Source organism: Dermacentor andersoni, chromosome 4, assembly GCF_023375885.2.
Source record: "Dermacentor andersoni chromosome 4, qqDerAnde1_hic_scaffold, whole genome shotgun sequence".
In the NCBI taxonomy this organism is placed as follows: Eukaryota; Metazoa; Arthropoda; class Arachnida; order Ixodida; family Ixodidae; genus Dermacentor; species Dermacentor andersoni.
In genome coordinates this window covers 43,408,782-43,431,551 of record NC_092817.1, presented here as the reverse complement: position 1 = coordinate 43,431,551, position 22,770 = coordinate 43,408,782, and the positions used below count along the sequence as shown (strand labels likewise).

Sequence of the window (22,770 nt, the reverse complement as noted above, 5' to 3'; positions counted from 1 at the left end):
GCCGTGTCATTCCTCGCAGCTTGATTTTAATTGCCTCGTAATGTTGCTGATTATAAATCGCGCCGGAGGATCGCAGTTCCTTTATGAGTGTTTCTATGGTGTTCTTACAGCGAAGCTGTTAATGCGACTAGAAACGCTCAAAAACTTTGTGTTCCTTTCAGTCTTCTAGAAAAAATTGATTACTCGCGAAGTTTACAATTTGATGCGAGGAATGTCAAGGGCATTACGCAGGGAAACGTCGAAGTGTATGCGTCAATTGGGGATTAAATAATAAAACTTGCTAAAACCTAGTTCACTGCCCGTTTAGAGGCGCCATATGAAACGCTTAAAAGGTTCTTCCGCTTCTATTGAAAGACCTGAAAGGGCATATATTTCTTATATGAAGAAAACGGGGCCCAATTTAAGCGGTGACACGTACGAAAAGCTTGAAAAGTAATTTAAGATTCTGCTCGTATTGTGCGAAGTAATTACTTCGCGCACTACGAGCAGAATCTTAGCGTCATTTCAGCATGTAAAATGTGAAGGAGCCATTTCTTCACATTCGGACTGCCATCTGGCTGAGAAGTATTCCACTCTTGGGTAACTATATATGCAAAGGTCACAAAGTACGCAAGCGAAACACAGCGATGGTTTCCGCTCAGCGCTGAATGTCCTGCAGGGATGTGGCGTTCATTGTATCGCCCTTTAATATTGAGGGTCGGCACGGTTGCTGCTTTTTTTTTTTTCTAGAACAACTTAAGCTATCCTTGCTCTTAGGTGAACCGTCAGAGCACGCCTCGCTAGGATATGTTTCCTGGCAGATAAAATCATAATTTCATAGGTAGACGTAGCCAACGTGTGATAATCAATGAACATTTGTTTTTGGTGACATTCAAAATTCTAATCTTCATATACTTCCCGGCTCCATACACGTGCGTTTCTCAGAAAATAACATCACTCATAGATCGAGCGTGTGCACAGGGCACTTCTTTTGTTTAGGTTTACTCGGCCTCACGTGACTCCACCTCCTGCTAGAACGTCTGAAAACATCTTTGATGTAGTGTATTAGCGCGGAAAACTTTTTTCACACGGGCACATTAAGGTACACACGCAAGCGCTTGTGTGTGTCCATCCCTGTGTCTCTGACTTCATGTGACCGTAACTAACGAAAAATCGAGCCCAACGGATTCCCTTATCCCTCTCGTTCATTGCATTGAGGTTCCCTCAGCACCTCTGTCTTACTAAATTTAAAAAAAAATGTTTTGTTCAACACTGTTTTATTGAAGGCCGGTAAATTTAATCGGGTTGAGTCCCTTGTTCCCACAGCTCTAAGTAGAGAACAAAGGGCACATTTATTGCGTTTTTTTTTTTGTCCAAAAGCGTTTCCCTCAGTCAATCGCTGTTTACTTGCGGATAAACGACTGGCGTGCAGTGTTAGTTCTACCTATCGGCAATTTGTTAGAAGCCACATTGAACAAGAAGTATTTATCCTTGTTAATGGTGTTATGCCTAACGCTTATACAGCGTTGCGGACGCGCCCGGCAGTTATCACTGGCACCATTCAACGTTTTTGTTAATGATTCCTTTTGATACTATGACAGCGGCAATGCTGCGATGCGCAGACAACTTAAAGAGGAAGCTTGAGTTCGAAACTGTTTATCTATATACGTAGGAACAGAGAAATCGTTCTTTTTTCATCAGCCACTGCGCCGATTTTTACGAGGTTTCTTGCATATAAAGAAAAAAAGTTAAAGTCTAGTGACAGTAGGCAGCACGTTTTCTTTTTTTATTGAAGCCATGAGGTTTTTTTTTTTTTTGCGATAGCGCATATATGGACACTCCAGGCGTGTTTCTGCCGTCGTCGTCGTCGCCCTGATGTTCCATAAAGTCCAAGTGCGATAACATTGTGTACTTTCCAAGGTGAGTCGATTATGGTGGCTGCATCTGCAGGAAAGCGGAGCGGCAGCGCGCTGTCTTCCGTCGCGCGCAAGGCAACGGCGGTGGGGGAGCTTCCCCCTACTCCGTCGGCGGCTGCGTATGGCGGGGCCGCGCGGGCTCTATCTTGAGAGTAATCGGCGACGGTGTCAGGAGTGACAAGTACAAGTTAAGAAAGAGGGCGGGAAAGACGTGATATAAACGAAAACAGACAAGAAGACATTGGAAAAAAAGAAGTGATGGGAGCGCGCGGAGACGCCATCTTAGAGACGGGGCGCCCGAATCGAAGGACGTGGTGGCCGGGGGGCCGCGTTCCGGGAGAGGACGGCCGAAGAACGCCACTCTGGGTCCTACCCCATATGCGTGACGATCCAGCGACGTCCCGCCCGAGCAGCTGATCGCCGGCTCCGGAACGATCGCTGGCCCGAACCTATCCGCCGAGACGCGTCAGCGTTCACGCCGCTGAACGCGGACGCGCGAAGGCTGGCTGCAGCCACTCACCGTCCAGTCTGTGGACCTGAGCTGGCCCGCTGCGCACCACGAGCGCCGGCCGGCCCGCGTGATCCCGGGCTGCCGGAGCGCGACAGCTCTCGAGCGATTGTGCCTTCGTCACGTCAGCGGCGGCAACGGTGACGCCGGGCACCAGCGACGACTGATCACGACCGGTTTGCAACGATGGACCACAGACCGGGTGACGAAGACATACGCGACGGGCATAACCGGTACTGTAGGCGCCCTGACGCTAGCGTAACCATCGCCCCACAGACGTTGGTTAACACCGGGAAGCGGGGGGTGAACACAAAACCTAGTTAGGGAAGACACATGCCGTGTACAATCAGTGTCGTATTTTCAACGTGCGTCCAATTTAAACTACTCCGGCAATGACTGTTGCCTAGGCATCGCACCTTGCGTTCATGTTTACGTACCAGGCGCTGCCGTACGCGTGACAGATGGGTACAGAGTGTAGCTCAGCCAACGGATGATAGCTTCGCGTGCACTATGTTCTCATCGCTTAGTTCGTTTTGAAGCGAGAGGCAGCACGAAGGTCAATTCGCTCGCTGCTGCCGCCGCGATTTCTCACTCCAGCGTTTTGACAGCGAGTGTCCATGGTCGTCGAGGGAAGTGTGTTTATGTTTGCCTGTGCGCGCGTGATACCATGCTTCTTAATTTCGTTAGTAAGGTGACGTTTACATTTTTGTACGGCCGATAAAACTACTATCCTTAATTCATGTAGCTGTCCAATAATGTGCAATCGCAATCCATGCTTCGCCTTTTGAGCTAAGCTGCGATATTTCTAGTTTATAAAATTGGGGGGCATATAATATATAATGCTTTCGCATTAAAATTCGCTAGCACGTCGCTGCATGAGGATGGCTCCTCGCGACAGGCCGCTATAGGAAAATTCCCACGAGTGTGCTGTTTGCTCTCGCGATAACTAATGGGCACACTGGCGGGAACTCGGGCAGTCTCCGTCTGCTTGGGCCTCCGATAAGTGCGGTTCGGCGCAGTATGACACCCGCGCGAGAAATAGGCACCGCGCTTCAGCTTAGCGTTCGGAAAAGCGAGCAACACCAGGGGCGCTCGCCGTAGGTGCTTTAGACAGAACAGGTGAATTAACCGTGCGAAGGCGATGGGACGCACCTCCATCCGCACAAAATCTACGGCTACTTTCGCCGTGACTAATGTCTAGCTGAATTCTCCGTGCACTGTTCGAGTCACTTCAATTCAATGCTTCATTTATCTTTCGGTGAAAGGCAGGGAAGCAATTTTAGGAGGATGAAAGAAATTCTACAGAAATAGATGACGCGATAATGTGATATATCAACATGTGAAACAGTTCAACAGTGAAACGAATAACAGAAAAAAAATTGCGAAGTAATGTTCGCTAAAAACCAAGGAAACATAAGAAATTTGTTACAAGAGCATGTCACGAACTTCTTGCAGTGATATGTTTGCAAGGTCCACGCCATTTATTTTGTTGGTGCAAGTTATTTAAGAGCGAAGGCAACAGGCATCGAATCATTTGTTTTGCCTAGTTTGTGCGACAGCGTGTTACATGCCATATTTCCGGAGTGCTAGTTGCTTATCTGACTGTGCTTTTTTTTTTTTTTTTTTTGCAAGATTGGCCAGACTTTCCCATGCAGTGTCTCTCTCCTTTACGCATGTCTTATAGCAGCGAGAAAGCCTAAATTTATAAAGTTAACGAACTTTAACTACTTTAATTTCGCAAATAATTGGGCTCGGTCGCTGTGCCACGATGCACTCATCTAAGCCGTTCGCCTTCGCTGCGCAGGTGTCTGCCCGTCTAATCATCCGGATACTCATCCTGGCCCTGGTTCCCGCCGCTTCTGATGCCACGGCCCTCAGCGAACCACTTCGCTGCGAGTGGCCCGCCAGCCCTTGTCTGCTGTCTGCTACTACAGATAGCCCGGCAGCGCCACCGCTGCCGTGCCTCAACTGCCCCTGGATTCACACACCGTCATCGACAACAACCGAGGAGCCATCTATAAAAGACCATCACCAACGCGCGGCACTCTGTGGGCTCGGTCGCTGTGCCACGATGCACTCATCTAAGCCGTTCGCCTTCGCTGCGCAGGTGTCTGCCCGTCTAATCATCCGGATACTCATCCTGGCCCTGGTTCCCGCCGCTTCTGATGCCACGGCCCTCAGCGAACCACTTCGCTGCGAGTGGCCCGTCAGCCCTTGTCTGCTGTCTGCTACTACAGATAGCCCGGCAGCGCCACCGCTGCCGTGCCTCAACTGCCCCTGGATTCACACACCGTCATCGACAACAACCGAGGAGCCATCTATAAAAGACCATCACCAACGCGCGGCACTCTGTGGGCTCGGTCGCTGTGCCACGATGCACTCATCTAAGCCGTTCGCCTTCGCTGCGCAGGTCAGTAATCAGTATTGTCTTTTCACAAAAAAATCAAGTAACTACTGTCTCCTGCAGCTACCGAGCCCACAGTGCTGCCTTTCGATTGTTGTTGAATGTTATGATGTAGTACGTACCTTGTTGCTGTTGGCTGGTGATATCGAGTCAAACCCAGGTCCCGACACTGTACTCGCAGAACTAAAGAAGCTGTCTACTGGTCAGTCACAACTACTCGCCGAGGTTCAAGGCCTTAGAAACCAACTAACAACTACAGAACAGGCTATATCTGACCTCAGTAAGAGATTATCCAACCTAGAAACTCGCTATCAAGACCTGGTAATACTACGCACCGACATGGATGCGATCTGCACTAACACCACCCAAACAGCCAAAGATATCAAAGGAATAGAAGCCCGCCTGGATGACGCCGAAAATCGCTCGCGACGAAACAATTTAATTTTCTATAATATCACAGATAACAATGCATCGGAAAACTACGCCCAATCTGAAGAAACTGTCCTGCGCCTCTGCCGTGATCACTTAGGTCTAAGCATTGACCCAAAAGAAATTGAACGGGCTCACCGTCTTGGGCGCCATTCTTCTGGGCGCTCTCGCCCAATTATAGTCAAACTGACATTTTTTAAAACCAAACAGCTAATTCTTTCAAATGGCCGTGAGTTAAAAGGGACTGATTACAGCGTCGGGGAGGATTTTTCACGCCCTGTCCGAGATGCGCGAAAGCATCTAGTTAGATTTGCCAAAACTAAAAACACAAAATTTTCCTTGCGCTACAAAACATTATTCATCGGTCCGAAACAGTACGCATTCGACGAATCATCGCAGACAGTAAAAGAAATCTCATAGCATACGGTTCATCGTCGTGTAACTAAACTTCCTGGTAGCAGCCCTCGTGGTAAACTTCCAAGTCTTTCTTTTTCTATTATTTTCACAAACATACGCAGTTTCCTCCCCAAACGTGAACACATCTGTAATCTTGTTTCATCATCTTCCAGCAACATACTTGTACTAACTGAAACGTGGCTAACAGATGACGTCACTGATACGGAAGTTCTTGCCAATCTACCTAATTTTAAAGTTTTCCGCAAGGACCGCAAGGGCTCCAGAGGAGGAGGTGTTCTCATTGCCACTAACCAACAATTGCCTTGTTCTGTTATTAATATCCAATCAGAACTTGAAATACTATGGGTAATCTGCCGTTCCGCACCTCAAACCGTCATACTAGGTGTCTGCTACAGACCCCCCTACAGCTATCCACAATTTTCTTATTACCTAAATGATAGCCTAAATCAACTTACTACTACACATCCCAACGCGCGCATTCTTCTTTTTGGCGATTTTAACTTCCCGTCTATTGACTGGCAGAACTTCACACCAACAAGCAATGAAGAAATAACTAACTTCCTTGACGTCTGTTTAAACTTTAATCTCACCCAATTAGTAAAAGAACCTACACGCGTCGTACGTGATTCGTCAAACATCTTGGACCTTATACTAACTAATCACCCTGAAAGTTTAGCGAATCTTACTTATCTCCGCGAAGTTAGCGACCATAAAATTATACATGCTACTTTCACCTTCATCGCGGAATCGCGCCAAACGTTCCACAAAACAATTCGCCTTTATGACAAAGGCAATTACAATGAAATGAACAACCAATTGCTTGCTTTTTTTCCAGAATTCGAAAGAGATTTTCATGACCGATCAATTGAGGACAACTGGCTTACTTTTAAAACCAAGCTTGCCGAACTAACATCCAAATTCATTCCCACCATTACATTTCGTGCCAATCATAATAAACCATGGTTCACAAAGTCCTTAAAAATGCTCGAGAACAAGAAAAAACGACTTTTCCGTACAGCAAAACTAAACCCAAGCGAATGCGCATGGAATAAATACTACGAGGCTGAGTCAACGTATTTGCGGTCCATTTCTAATGCCAAACATGCATTTTTTCATACTGACCTGCCGAAGATCCTAAGCAATAATCCCAGAAAGTTCTGGCAAGTTCTAAACCCTGATTATGCGCCTATCATCACACTTACCGACACGCATGGCGAGGAAGTGAGCGACGTTGAGTGTGCAAATATATTTAACACTGCATTTTCATCTGTCTTCACAAACGAAACTGATATGCCAACATTTGTCCCAACTTCCCAACCAAGATCGCGCATGCCACCAGTCACATTCGCTGCACACGGCATCACCGGTATCATTGAAAATATTAAGATGTCATCTTCTGCAGGTACTGACGAAATCACCAGCAAACTCTTAAAAAACATACGTCATGCTTCTTCAGAGTACTTATCATTACTGTTCACACAATCACTCTCCACAGGTAGCATACCCAGCGATTGGAAGGTGGGGAAGGTCGTTCCAGTCTTCAAATCAGGTAACAAAGAATCGCCCCTTAATTATCGCCCCATCTCTTTAACAAGTGTGCCATGCAAAATCATGGAACATGTAATCTATTCTTGCATAATGAACTTTCTCGACTCTATTAATTTCTTTCATCCTTCTCAACACGGCTTCCGTAAAAACCTATCTTGTGAAACGCAATTAGCTATTTTTGTCCATGACCTGCACATGGCCCTTGATTCTAACCTTCAAACTGACTCAATCTTCCTAGATTTCGCGAAAGCCTTCGACAAGGTTCCCCACGAGCGCTTGCTACTAAAACTTTCTTGGTTAAATTTGCATCATAACATACTGCAGTGGATAAAAGAATTTCTGGCAAACCGTACCCAATTTGTTCACGTTAATAATCAAACCTCTAGGTCTCTTGCAGTAACATCAGGCGTCCCGCAAGGATCAGTCCTTGGTCCCCTTCTATTTTTAATATATATTAACGACCTACCAACACAGGTCTCCTGTAACATTCGCATCTTTGCCGATGACTGTGTTATCTATCGCACAATCAGTAACCCCTCTGATCAACTAACTCTTCAAAGAGATTTAACTTGCGTCCAGGACTGGTGTAACCAATGGCTCATGGAACTAAACCCCGATAAATGCAAACTCATGTCATTTCATCGAAAACGTAATCCTCTCCTGTTCCCTTATACAATTTCGCACGTCACGATAGCATTAACACAGTCTTACAAATACCTAGGCGTAACGTTGTCTAACGATCTAACCTGGAACGCGCATGTCACTAGAGTGATATCATCTGCTAACAGAAGCCTTGGTTTCCTAAAACGTCATCTACGTCTAGCGCCACCAAACCTAAGATTGCTTGCATACAAGTCACTCGTACGCTCTAAGCTGGAATATGCCTCTGCCATCTGGAGCCCTAACCAAAAATATCTAACAAACTGTCTAGAATCAGTGCAGAATCGTGCCACAAGATTCATCCATTCATGCTATTCATATAATGTCAGTATATCATCGTTGAAAGCAGAATCCGGCTTAACAAGCCTGACTTGTCGGCGTCGTATCGCTACTATGTACTTATTTCATAGGTTTTTTTACAGCTCACTTCATCATCCACCCTACATCAGCCCTCCTGCACGCATTTCTCTCCGCATTGGTCATCCCTTTCAAGTCGCCCGTCCACGTACGCACACTACCACGTTTGCCACATCATTCTTCCCACGTTCAGCCTCGGACTGGAACGGCCTTCCACACGACATCGCCGCAATCACCTGCCCATCGACGTTTTTGAACTGTATAATTAACATATTTACCAGCGAGCAAACTTGTACCTAAACATCTTTCCCTTGTGTATATAATTTATTTTAATAGCTACCCACCCCTTATGTAATACCCCCAATCCTGGGGGCCTTTAAGGTAATAAAGTGAAGTGAAGTGAAGTGAAGTGAAGCTGTTTGAGACAAAAAACGCATTTTGCAAGCTAATCTAATAATTCGCCTTGGTAGTAACAATAGTTTCGTAATATTAATGTCTGTAGTTGTGTCCCAAACAAAAGCACCGTAATTAAGAATAGAAGAAAATGATGAGTTATATATTAGTACATTAACGGATATTGGGAACGTTGCACAATGCCGCTGCAACAGACCAATAGTGCATGAAAGCTTGCCAACCAAGGAGTCAACGTGTGCATTCCACGACATAGTTACAGAAATATAGATCCCAGAAGTTTTGATGGACTGAACGTATTCAATCGATATGCCATTGAGAAATAGAGGCCACATGGGAATCTCTTTGTGGCGCGGGTGAAATATTACTTGTTTAGTTTTACTGACATTTAGTTCTAGACGGTTTTGTGTACACCATAGTTGAATTAATCTAGAGTAATGTTGGCATGATTTGCTAAATCAGCTGTAGAGTTACCAGAGAAGAAGAGGCTCGGATCATCAGCGTAAATGACGCAATTCACCGCTTCATCAATGGTGACGATATCTTGGATATATAAAAGAAATAAAAACGGGCCTAGAATGCCTTGCTGAGGCACTCCTAGACTTACCCGTTTGAAGGAAGATACGAAGCCGTTAATCTCTACACACGGTGTACGCTGTCGTAAGTACGATGATATTAAAGAGTGGGCATTATCCCTTGTACCATAGTGACAAAGCTTTTGGAGAAATAGTTGACAACAACTAAGGCTGTCGAAAGCTTTTGTCAAGTCGAGAAACACACCTAAAACTAAGTTATGATTTTCAAAATTTTAGAGCATAAATTCTTTCTGTGCAAGAATAGAAAGCTTTGTTGATTTATGTTTTTTTTTTGAAAGCAACATTGTTCTGCGTTTAAAATTTTATAACATTCAATGAAGGAAGTGAAACGTTTAAGTAAAATTTTCACTAGTCCTTTTGAAAACACTGCCAACATCGAAGTAGAACGTTAATCGGAAAGATCGTTTCTGTCACCTTTCCTGTATATTACAGAGGCTCTCACTTACAGAGACTCTCCCTTAGAGACTCTCACTTAGAGACTCTCATTTAGTTTGATAAAAGACGCAACTACTTCATTTTTTTAATGAAGGTTAACTTATTATTGCTACTAATGTTAAATCTCACGTTTCGACGTTTAAGTCTTATGAACGTTAATATCATGAGGCCTGGCAAATATTTTTTTTATTTCATTTTCTTTTTCGTACAGTGTCGTGATACTTTGTATTTATTACAGTTGAGGCTGCTTTCAAATGTTCTTGAAATTTGTTTGCAGAACGCCTCCCGATTGGTGTTTGATCGTGGGGTGACCTTTTTCACAGACGCTTTATTTCTTGCGCGCATACATATACTGCTACTGATTGATCTCTAGCACCAATGCGACCTTTGCATTACATCTTCCTTTTGTTTACACACAAATAATGCAATAAAACATCGTCATCTGGAAACTGAAATTTCGCGAGATCTTGGATTTGTAATCGGTTGTCCAATATTACAATTATCGCGATTTAGTTCTGCGACTCCCGACCTTTGCGCTCGTCTTAGTACGCCGGCAACCGAACATAATGATCTGACGTTGTATCGTTTATTCTCCTCGTTTTGAATGTCACATAAAAGTGGCAACTTGGTATATAAGCTTCATAAGATTTGAGCTAACCCACTGTTTGTGAACATCGAGGTGTCGCAGGCACATCGTCTAGCGGAGGTCGAAAAGGAGAGCAAGACATGAAAGAACCAACAGACAAAATGCAGGGTACTTATACAAAATATTTCTATATCTTGGCCGCGATTGCTTTCATGAACACATATGCTCTTACTGAAACCATACCGGGCGAAGAAACACGCATTGACGATGACAGCCACTACGTTCAGTACCAAGATATCTATAAGGTAAGCTACACAATGGTCAAGCAGTATATTGTTTGTTCATAATTATCAAGCTGATGTCGCCACTAAATGTACAAATACTTGTTGCTGCAATATTTTAATGTAGCAGGTAATTAAAAAATTCAGTTGTACTTTTTTTCTTAAAACCGTAGAAATTCCTTCCATGATTACTGAACAAAAGGTAGAATTCCCGAAAGCAACGGGATTTTATTAGTGAGAAGAATTATGAGCCAAATAAACAATCATTTTCTTCATAAGAGCTGTTTGTCATTCGCCAGCTGCCTTCGCTAATTATGTCCAACATCACGATTCACTTGCGCATCCTCATTTGAACAGTTCAATTGTAAGAACTCTTTGCGGATACGGACAAAGATGATTCTTCGCACGAACAACGGCTGAAATTGGAGTTTTAGAACAGTCTACCTGCAGCAGACTTAGCCTGCACAAAAACCCAAACCCACTTCGGCTATTTTGTGCTACTTTTGCATTCTTTTGTAAGCACGCGGTCGATATCGTTCCCTAACTTTCAGTCTTCTATTTGTAAGACTCCCTAAAATGTTTGTAAAGAAACCGCGTAAGTACCCCGTGGAACACGCTTGCCGTAGTTACCTGTTAGTTTCGTAGTCTGGTCCATCAATATCCCGGCACGTGAGACGTGACCTCTCTCCCTCGGCACAACAACATCAGATGGCGAGCCGCAGCTCCACGCGTGGGCTAGCGGACTTTGGGCACATATCAGAGGATATTCAAATTGTAAGCGCCAGGCCCATGTTGCGGAAGGTGGAAGGGAAGCTCCAGCCCGAAGTCTCCTCAGAGAGACTTCCTCCACCCGAATGATATTACGGAGAAGGCGGAGGATTAGAGCACGTGTTTCCTATATGAGAAATAATTTTCGGGCTGATAAATGGAGCGGCGATAGAAACGAACGGAAGTGCGCCATCTGGTAAAGAAGGATAGTGTGTGACGTCGTCGTTGATATGGTATACCGGTCGTTATCACGCCTCTTCACCCAGTGGGCTTTGAGTGTGAACGGGGACGCGGGAACGCTGTGAATTTCTTCACAGACGCACTTTTTATAAAACCTGTTTCATGTGCTTGACACCGTTGGGAGAGTCGGTCTGGATGTGAACGGCGTCAACGTTGGTCAAGGCACAAACAGCTGTGGTCGCACCGTGTAAGGTTTGCAGCTCAAGTAATAAAACATTATCAAGGATCTGCGAGTACCTTGAATACAGAGAATGAAGGACTGACGAATGTGACCCGTTTTCCATTCTTCGGAACCGCTGTGTTTGTGTATACCCCATCTTGAGCGTATATCGACACCCATGGTGCAGGAGATGACGGGGTACTTCTGCGACGATTTGTAGCCTTAGTGGTGGTAATGGGAGTCTGGCCTCATGACGGGAGGTCATCAAGTGCCGTGTTCATGTAGTTATCTCCTCATAATTGCAAACTAAGGGCAGCAGCTAGCGTAATGTACTTAGTGCTTGACGTAACTTTAACAGAGCTTATTTAATGGCAAACCTTACAAGTGCTCGCGGCCAGCAGCATTTTTTTCACGCTTGTCCTTGGTTACACTACTTTCTGAACTGTCATTAGTCAGCTACTTAGCTAAGTTAAACCTAGGTTATAGCTAGGTAGGTTGTAGGACATGAGCTTGAAAATGTCGTAGAGCACGATCAGAACACCCAACGTGGTTGTCACCACGATGAACGTAAAGGTGGCGAAAAAGGAGAACAAGGTAGGAAAGTTCTTGCTCATCACTTTTTTGGAAACACCGTTTAAAGCACTGCAATCCAAACGCCCACGCAAGCATGCAGTGACGTCCTTTTTTATATATAGAGGTCTTTTATATATATCTAGGTTTATATCTAGAGCCTGTTTTTTAAGAACCATTTATAGAAAATAACGCTATGGCAACAAGCTTATTGGGTGTGTCTGCGCGCAGTCAGTGCCTTTACATTCGAACTTATGCCCTAAAAGAAATAGTTAATTGTCTAAGTAATCAAACTTAAAAATTTAATCTGGGTAACTCAAGCCGACTGAGCCGAGCGGACGGTTGTCATCAACAATCACGCCTCCAACTCACAAGCATTTTCAGCGGGAGTGCCCCAGGGTAGTATTCTGGTATCCCTGTTATTTTGCATATTCAGGGTCTCACAACCATCATGCACTAGTTTTAAAGATAAAAAAATGCCAAGTAGCTGTATAGAACAAAGGTGATGTTCTTGCCGTCGCTTAGAAATACTGATATTATTACGTGCAACTTTTGAACAACACATGTCATGGACTGCGCATGTTAAAACGTTGCTTTCCTGCTCAACCAGGATTCCGGGCGTTCTGTCGAAGGTGCATTCTTCATTGTCAAAAAGAGTCAGTCTTCTCATCTATAAATCGCTGTTTTTATCTCATATGAACTCTCATATGAAATCACTGTCATATCTCATATCTTATTTGGGGTACGAGGTCTCTGACAAATATTCGTTCCCCATGTTCCTAAATAGATGTTCCTTAGGGCAGTCATACTGCCCCACCTTTAGAGCACAGCTCTTAGGCGCCCGTTCCTGCGGCGAGCGTCGGCGTTCCCGGCGTAACCGAGCGAACGAGCACAGCGAAAGATGAGAGTGAACGCGGCGCGCAGCGAGGGATGAAAAAATAGCTGCGAGAGCGAAGAGGCGCTAGTAGTAAAGTGGAGAGGAGGGTGCAACGGAACCATGAGGCGGAAAGTGGAGGAGGGTATGGCGAAAGCGTGAGAACAAAAACGTAATGCGGTGACGGTGGCTACGAGGTGGCGCCAGAGTAGCCCGCGTCGTCTGGGAGGTTCGGCGGCAGCGGCTTCCCTAAATCGCGCCCACACGTCACCCACGCGCTAGCCATATACACGCTGGCTAGTGGTGTGCGCCGTGTCGGTTTCGACCTGCGGCGGCATGGTGGTCGTTTCTAGTCGGCGGCGGCGGCGCCGGCGGCGTGAAAACCAAAACCACACATTCAAAAAGCCGTTTCGCTACATCCTTCTTTGCTAAACCAGTTGAAATTCTAGCCTTTTGATACTATACGAGCTGAGAGGACCGAATACAGAGCTGCGAAAAGTGAGAGAAATAAAAAACGTATTGCAAGTCTTTTTTTTTTTGCTTTTTTAGCCGACATAGTTAAAAAATTGGGCGCATATCTAACAGCGCCTGTGTTTAGTGTGTTTGCATATTCGGGGAGAAAGGAATATGCAGAGCCTTGTTGTTATGTCGTAGTCGCAATTGCTTTCTTTTATTTTTTTTGCTATGCCTCGGTTTATGATATATTTTTCCATTGAGCAAAAGGTCGGTGAACTCGTCTAGAATAGCTAAGCCAGCGCCGACGCACGTGACACTCTCTAGATATGTTATCTTTGTTTCCACCAGCTCTTCATGAGATTGTGTTTACACAATATGCTTTACGTATTAAAAATCAGACCTCTTCTATGACCAACTTTTGCTGGGTTCAGCCCTTAAAGGGAAGCTGAAACACTTTTCGAAAAAAAGTCTCCTGAACACGAATATCTAGTTCAAAAAGCGCGGAAACAAACGCAAGCGCCTGTTTTTCCAAGAAAACGCGCACCAGCGCCTCAGGGCATCGCGCGAACGCCGCTGTTGCCCGTGATTGGTCGGGACCGCTGTGACGTCATTCGCGGCAGTCGCCGGTCGGCGCCGCCGTTTCAGAGCGTAGCACGCTGTTCTGTTCTGGCTTCATAGCTGAGTCAAAGTTGTTCTTTATTCTATGGCTGAGTTGTAAACATTATGGAACGTTCTCGCTGTCTCGGACAGCTTGTGTTTTCGCCGTACATGTTCGAACCGACAGCCGATACGGAAAACGATGGCGGCAACGACAATGTTGAATGTGCCAACAGCGAGAGCGATGTGTGCACCTTCTCGCGCGTTGGGAATCTTAGCTGGTACGTATGTTTTTCTTTGTTTCTTTTTCATGTAGCTGCACGTTCCAATGACGGGAGAAAACATGCGCTAAAGTGTCACTGGGAACTTACTGCTGGAAGAATGCCGAAGCACTAACTTCGCATTAGATTGTAAACACGGGTGCAATTACGCGATGTCAACCACCTTGCCGCTGCTTGTCTAAAGTTCCGTGGTCTTTTGCGTGTTGATACACGATCGCGAACATAAGTGCCGCGTTTGGCTACTTCAAGCTCTTCAACATTATCTGCCTGTGTCACACTGGCTGCTTCAAACTCTTCGATTGGTGATGGTAGTGGAACAGGTTCATCAGGTGCTCGGTTCTCTAGGTGCTCTGCTAGAACCTGAAAGAGTACAAGGCATGGATGTCATGAATTTCAGCATATCATGCATATCAGCAAACATGACAACAGTTGGATTACTTCCAGTAATTGAAATACCTTTTTCAGTAATTTATGTGATGGATTAGTTGTCTAGTGATTTAGCAATGTGAATTATTTGGTGTCTGTAATTTCATGGCTGAAGTAATTTATTAATTGCGTTAAATATGCACCAGTAAGTTGTGTATGGTGCCAGAACGCTGGTAGTGTCGTGAGGTGTCGTGGAGGAACATGGGGGGAGGGCATGAAATGTTGGCAAGTGTATGTTACCTTGAAGAAAGGTTGGCGTCCCTTTAAACTTTGCTTTTTGCTTCTTGTATGCATAACAACTTTTTGGAAGCAATCGTAACGTAATACCATTATTGAAAGCGGTAATCGGTAATGTTATTCAAATCGATGATTGTAATAAGAAAGTAATGAGTAATGTAATATAATTACTTTCAAATAATAATTTTGTCATGCCTGATACATAGCTAGTTCTCAAGGTACAAAGGCAAGAAAACATTTTTTGTGCAGCAGCGATGCCTGTATTGAGCTAGACGACGTCGAACGCTGACAAGTTCAATACCTCACAACGTTACTTCATTATTTTAGCCCGTTCGCCTTGCCACGGGCGCGGCTGTGCCGACGCTTGTTTTTGCGGCATTTCGCTGCTGGTAGCAAGCTGTGAGTGCGAAATCTACGGAACGAAGTTTTGCACGCCGAGTTCAACTACTGTATCGCGAGCATGAAAATATTACCGTAACGCCTCATGTCGTGCGATTTGAACACGAATGCTGAACAGCTAAACCTGCGGGCACCGCGTGGTGGGACGAATAGCAAATATCACGTAATGCACAAGCGTACCCCCGGTCAGTTATTTCACCGTATCAAAACAGCACCGAACAAACAGCCGTAGTACAGTGTTCCGTGACACAGCAGGAAAAAAAACAGGATGAAAACGGCAAGCTGTTTGCACGCATGTGCATATTCCCGGCTGTGCCTCCACCTCGCTTCGTCAAATGCCGCTGTAAGGCCGTTTGTTCGACACTCAGGTGATCATCTGTTTAAAACATTGCCCGTGTGCACATTAAAACCCTTACCTCACCCTTTCTCCTCTTGGCGAAGGCCAAGGTGGCGAGGTGTTTGTCTTGTGGGAGAATATACACGGAACAACGCCGAACTTCAGTCGCGCCGATTTAATTGGAATACCGATTGCCCGCATCGTTGTCAATCTCCGATGATAACCACTGTCGCGGAAATGCTCCGAGCACAGCACAGTTGATTTCGTCGCCACGAAATTATCTCCTCACCGCACGGACCCACTGCGCTGCAAGTTTCTTGTCCTTCGGGAACATGTGAAGCACCACATCGTCTCGGCCGCCTGTGTTCGCACAGCCGAATGTGCACAGAACGAGGGCAGGTTGGGCACCCTTGGCTGTAGGCACTCACGCAGCACAGAAAGGAAGCACAGTTCACGAAAATCGCAAAAGAAAACAAACGTCAGTGGCGGCATATCTCTCATAGCGTCGTTTAGTAAAGCGCAGGACGGGAAGAAACATGCCAGCACATGCCAGCACGCCGGTCCGGCAGTACGGTCCCCGCGAGTGACGTCACTCTCGCCGGTTCTCTCCTCTGGTAACCGCCTCACCCGGCGCTCCGGGAAGCGACGGGGGCGTGTCCGCGGGGGGGATTTAGAAAGCTATTTCTGTGCCTTATATTAACAAAACAAAGAAAACAATTCAGAACCGTAAATGAATAGGTCTGTTCTTCCCAACCCCAGCAATTCATGGAAATTGAAAACCGCTTCAGCTTCCCTTTAAAGGGCCCCGCACCAGGTCTGGGCATATTGAGCTGACAAGCCTCGTGAATACAATGTGCGTTAACGATCGTGTCTGCTAAGTATTACATCGCTACGCTCCGCGGAAAAAGCTGAATTTACAAACTGAACTCCGTTGGCCCTTCTCCTCGCGGGCGCCGCGCTCCAAGACGCACACGTGCTAGCGCGCCTGCGTACATGTGTCTTTGCTGTGACGTCGCTCTTAATGGCATGCAACATCTGTTATTTGTGTAATCTGTTGCATCGATAGACGAATTAAAGTTTAGAAACTAATAAAACACACAAACCAAATATCTGCGTGTATTTGCTTCGCACCGCAGCAACACAGACGTATTTCCGTTTCGTCTGCTTGTTCCCCCGTCGTGCAGTCGCGCGCGCTGACACCGAAACTATGTCATTTCCTACAGTGTTCCAGCGCTCGATCATGCTCTGTGATCCGCTTGTGTCTGCCTCACTGTTCGTGTAGCACTGACTTATACCGGTAGTCAGCTGTTCTCGTGCACAGCGCGCACAATCATACGCTGCGCGAAACGAGACAACCGCAACAGGGGTGCGACAGGGGTGCCTCGACTGACAAGAAGGACATTGCGTCGGACGCGCGTAAACGCTTCCGAATCGCCCCCCTACCTAAATATATGCATTCTATCTACAACAAAGAGTGGCTAAGGCTCTAGTAAATAAACTTAAAAACACATCGGCGCATAAAGTAGCGTACGTGGACGCCGCTTGCGGCAGAGGCGGAGCTGCGGTATCGACGATGGTTGGTGGCGACGGGTGCGTTAAAGGGAAGCTGAAGAGTCTGTCGAATTCAATAAAACGCTCATATACGGATGCGGGAACCTTATAAACCATGAAGGTAAAATTTTGGGGGGGATTTTTCATTTAGGAGCGACGCAATCGTCGGTTAAAATTGCGCTGTAGCTCCGCCCCCCGTCGAGCGCCGCGCGCTGCTGCTGACGCTGACGATGCGAGCGGAGACCGGAAACCGCGGCGTAGTGACGTCAACACTGGTGTTCCGCTCCTTCGCAGTCTCCGCGACCGTGCCTGACCGGGCTTATTTCTGCGTGCGTGCCGTCCTAATCTGCTTCGCTCGACCCTACATTCCTTTGTTTGTGTGTATATAGGAGTGGTAGTTGACGTGCGCAGCATCAATTGAACTTGTAGGCAGATCATGCCGGCGTTCTGTGCAGCCTACGCTTGCACGAACACCAGCAGCCGCGACGTTTCGATGTTCCATTAGTTGCTGCAAGACAAGGAGCTTTCAGCTAAGTGGGAGGCTGCTGTGAAGCGAAACAACTTCAAGCGCTCAAGAACAACAGTGTTGTGCTCTAACCACTTCCGTGACGATTACTACCTAAGTTTATCAATAATGCGTGCTTTGGGTTATCATAAAAAAAAATGGCACGCTGAACGGAAGGTGCATGTTTATCTCCCACCCTTGACGCAGGCTTCATCGCCAAGCGCCGCGAATTTTCTATTCGCACGTGTGTTGTGAAACAGCCTGCATGCAGCTACCATAACGCAGTGCAAGTGTCAAGTTTGCATGTGTTGGAAAGCCTGCTCACGCCAGGACGCTGCGCTCCCCCTTCTCTCGCACACATAGAGGAACCGACCATCTGACGTAGCCGACGAAATTCGCCGGTTACGAGTAGCATGCGGATGGCGCGCTGATGAAGGTTCTATACTACACGTGCTACAACAGCCGGTAAGCTTTTCCCGCGTTCAAACCGTCTGTGTAGATTGCCGACAGCTTTGGGGCAGCGCACACATGCCGAAGATTGCATCAACGCTTACGTTCTACGAGGAGGCATGCAAGAACATAACACTACAGTTGTTTGCCCGGAAACGTACTCACTGGAACGCTGAATGCAGCTTAGCAAAAAACATACTCGCCAAAGAACATTTCCAACACAAGGAGATGTAACACTTTGCCTTCGTTCACGTGGAAAGCAGTGCTTGCACCAGCATTTTTTTGCTTCTTGGAGAGGCCGGCTCTTCGCACTCGGTTCGTACATGTAGGGAGTAAAGTATAAACCCCTTACAAGTGATCTTGCACGCGACAGCGACAGCGCGACAAGCGGCTGTCGCGTTCACTCGTCGCCTGCAAGCCGAACTCCACGCCAGCGACGGCTTTGAGCGACGACTTCCCGGTATGAGGGCAGCAATATACGCGCAGAAACTAGCGTGGCGCATGCTTTACAATTTAAGTTGATGTATTTTACTGAAGAAGGAGCATAAAATATTTCTGAAGGTCTTGCACTAGGTTCTTATTTTTGCACGTGTAAAATTCTATAGTTTGCTCGTTGCGTGCGACAAACAGTAGTATTTGAGTTACGTACATCCAGTTTCGGCTTCGCATTATTGGCTAGTCGCTCATAGCATTTCCGGGCGACGAACGACGAATTCTAGATTTCTAGAAACAAGCGATCGAGCGACAACACCGAGCGATCTGTTCAAGCGACGGCCCGTTTTGTCCCTCGAAGCCGTCGCCCGTCACCGTCGCGCGCAATATCGCTCTCGTTGAATTTGGACTTAACGCCGAACTCCTCAGAGAAACGCAAGCTCTCGAAATTTTCCATGACCGTCTCAGCAAAACACTACCAAACTACCTTGAACCGTGCTTCGTGTGTAGCTGCAGCAGTCGGTCCAGACGAACGCCATTGTTGACGTCACGAGGTGCCCGACCAATCACAGGCGAAAACGAGGCGCGCGAGCTGGGCGTGTCTGCTGCTACACTTTTCGTCTAAATAAAATGTGTTTGCGCTCGGTTGTAGCAAGTAGGTGACGGCCCCTCGGACTTAATCTTGGTTAGCCCGCCAAGCTCGGTGGCCTGCTAAAGCTCGGCAGGCAACAGTGGTCACCCGAGCCACAATAAACACCGACGAGCACGGCAGCTCGCCGGTCAGTAATCTTTCAGCACCACCACGCTGAGAAGCCCTCCCTTGTTCACGACCCGGGGTGGATTGTGACACTGGCGACGAGGATGGGATTCTCGTGACTCTGGCGAAGAAGCTGGCGACAAGTACCTACGGAGCGTCCCACGCCGCCGCGAGCGGAGAAACACCGCCCCCCGTTGCTGTCGCCATGCCGCTGTACGGAAGGCTCGAGCCGTTCGAGGGAGATGGGTCCGCCTGGCAAATTTACGAGGAGCAAGTCCACGTGTTCTTCCGGGCAAACGACACACCCGAGGCCAAACAGCGGGACATTTTCCTGGCCAGCTGCGGGACCCGCGTCTTCAGCCTCCTGCTCGACCTTCTCAAGCCAGCCACGCCGCACGTTAAGACGCTGGGTGAGCTGCTTGCCATACTGCGCTCGCATTTTAACCCAGCACCGTCCACACTAATGGAGCGTTTCCGCTTCAACAACCGGAGCCGCCGGGAAGGAGAGACCCTCGGGCAATTCGTTGCTGCGCTACGAGGGTTAGCGAGTGCCTGCGCCTTCGGGGACCAACTGGACTCGCTGCTCCGGGACCGTTTCGTCTGCGGAATCAACAACCCCGCCATGCAGACGCGACTCCTGGAGCTTCCCGACCCGTCGCTGGACGACGCCGTGAAGGCAGCGCTGGCAATGGAAGCTGCCGCCAAGGACGCCGGCGAGATTTCCCGTGCGACTGGCTCACCGTCGGCGGAAGCGGCGGTCAACAAATTCGCGACAAAGGGCAGTACCTGCGGTCGCTGTGGTGGTGCCTACTCCCCTTCACAGTGCCAGTTCTCTCAAGCACAATGCTTTACGTGCGGGGAAACTGGGCACCTGGCACGTGTATGCCGAAGTGGGAGGACGAACAGCAAGCAGCAGCCTGATTCAAGCCCAGGTACAACACAAGCCCGCGTCCAGGGTAGCCGTCGCAAGGGTACGCGGCGGAGGCATGCGGCAGCAAGCTCAAGTTCTTCCGCGGCCAGGCTCCACGTCGTGGCCGAGGACCCGCCGATTTTCGACATGTGGCACACAGGCTTTGTACCGTCGTCTGTGCCGCCATACATGCTGACCGTCGAAATCTGCGGGCACCCCATTTCCATGGAGCTGGACACGGGGGCCAGCGTGTCTGTAATGGCCGGGAAGCTCTTCAAGCGGACTTTCCCCGGCGTGTCCGTCGAGGCTTCGGGCGTGATGCTGCGCAGCTCCTCCGGGCAACTCTCCCAGGTCCAGGGTCAGGCACAGGTCAGCGTTCGTTTTGGCGACAGGGAAGCAACCCTTCCCCTTTACTTAACGAAGGGGTCGTCGCCGACGCTGCTGGGCCGAAACTGGATTCATGTACTGGGCATTCGTCTGCCAGAGTACCCGGAAGCCAGCCTGCATGTGATGCAGAGCTGCCAAATCTGCCAGGTGCATCAGCGAGCCTCGCGTAATGTGGAAAGCACCCCCTGGCCGTTCCCACAGAGACCCTGGTCCCGCCTACATGTGGATTTTGGGGGCTGTGGCGGTGGTGGCGGAGCAGCCTCCCTGCGCTTGGAGGACCTGCAGAGCCAGCTCGAGGAACAGAGGGAGCTGGCATCGGCACGGCTGTTGGAGCTAGAGCAGCTCCAGCTTGACCACAAGGAGGCCCTGAAGACGGTGGAGCGGCTGCGGATAGAGCTGCGGTCGCTGCCCAAGAGCCTGGTGGTGAGCACGGCAGAGTACAAGGGCCTGCAGAGCCAGTTCTCCGTGCTGTACAACGAGAGCATGCAACTCAAGACTCAGCTGGACGAGTGTCGCTCCTTGCTGTCGACAGCCAAAAACTCACACCTTCGCCACATTGAGCAGATGGAAAGCGAGGAGCTCGTTGTCCAGAAGAAGCTTCGCTCGGAGGTCATTCGCCTCGAGGACAACATCGTGCAGATTCGTCGAGAGTACGAGAATCTACGCACTGAGTTTGAGGCGTCGTCGGTGTCCAGCGAGCAGGCTCAGCCAATCAACCGGGAGATGCGGCACATTATAACGAGCCTGCAGAGCCGCAACAGGCAGCTCAAGAGCGAGGTCTCCCGCAGCAAGCGCAAGCTGCACAAGGCTCAATCAGAGACGCAGAAGCTGGCTGCTGACCAAGGGTGCCGTCCCGGGCATTTGCCAGAGCCGGGAGCTCCAGTTGTCGCCAGGAACTTCCGTCCTGGCCCACCCTGGTCTGCCGGACAGGTGGTGTCTCCTGCCAGCGCCTCATCGCTGCTTGTCCGCATGCCAGATGGGGCCATGTGGCACAGACACGCCCACCATGTCAGACCTCGCCTCGGGACCTGGCCAGCACCCTCGACTGCCACTGAGTTCCAGCCCGCAGGAGGACTAGCGGCAGCACCAGTCGCTTCTAGCGGAGTACCACCTACCTCGGAGGCGGCAACCGTAGCCAGTGGTGCGGCACCCGTTGGACCGGTGTCTAGCTCGGCACCACTCGCAAGGCCGACCACTACGGACCCCCTGGATGGAGCAAGGCTGGCTCAGGCAGCACCCGGCGTTGCCACACCCGACCCGTCAACACCGGTGCCCAGGCGGAGTACTCGACGGCGGAGGCCACCAGACCGTTACTCGCCTGGGTAGCAGGCACTGTCGACCCAGCTAGGGTGGAGGCAGAGCCTCATAGTGTGAACTTGGACGTTTGTTTTTTTTTATTTAACAAACTGGGGGTGAGCGGTTGTAGCAAGTAGGTGACGGCCCCTCGGACTTAATCTTGGTTAGCCCGCCAAGCTCGGTGGCCTGCTAAAGCTCGGCAGGCAACAGTGGTCACCCGAGCCACAATAAACACCGACGAGCACGGCAGCTCGCCGGTCAGTAATCTTTCAGCACCACCACGCTGAGAAGCCCTCCCTTGTTCACGACCCGGAGTGGATTGTGACACTTTCGCTCAATTTCGATGCGATATTCGAATGCAGAGGGTTGAAAACCACGACGTACTGCTCCTCACTCATTTTTTCTGGAAAAGCTTTCAGCTTCCCTTTAAGACAGCGTGCTCCAGGTGCACGAGGGACGCCTGTACAGCCGAGGAGGTTGCAGTAGCGCTCGTTTATGCGGATACAAAAGCGGGAGTAATATTATGCGATAACAAATTAGCTACCCGAAATTTTAGCAATGGGAGAATCTCGGAAGAGTCCCTTCAAGTTCTACTCAAGAACCCTCCTTG

At 48.4% G+C, this 22,770-nt stretch overlaps 1 protein-coding gene and 1 long non-coding RNA gene across 2 annotated transcripts in view; one reads left to right on the top strand and one right to left on the bottom strand.

The window, feature by feature from the left end:
* Positions 1 to 22,770, bottom strand: part of LOC126536716 (uncharacterized) — a 127,297-nt gene that overhangs the window by 83,773 nt on the left and 20,754 nt on the right. The gene's annotated exons all lie outside the window — the stretch shown is intronic.
* Positions 10,321 to 22,770, top strand: part of LOC129386175 (uncharacterized) — a 33,772-nt gene continuing 21,322 nt past the window's right edge. The window contains exon 1 of the long non-coding RNA XR_011893831.1: positions 10,321 to 10,551. This is a non-coding gene — a long non-coding RNA (uncharacterized lncRNA). The remainder of the gene's footprint in view (positions 10,552 to 22,770) is intronic.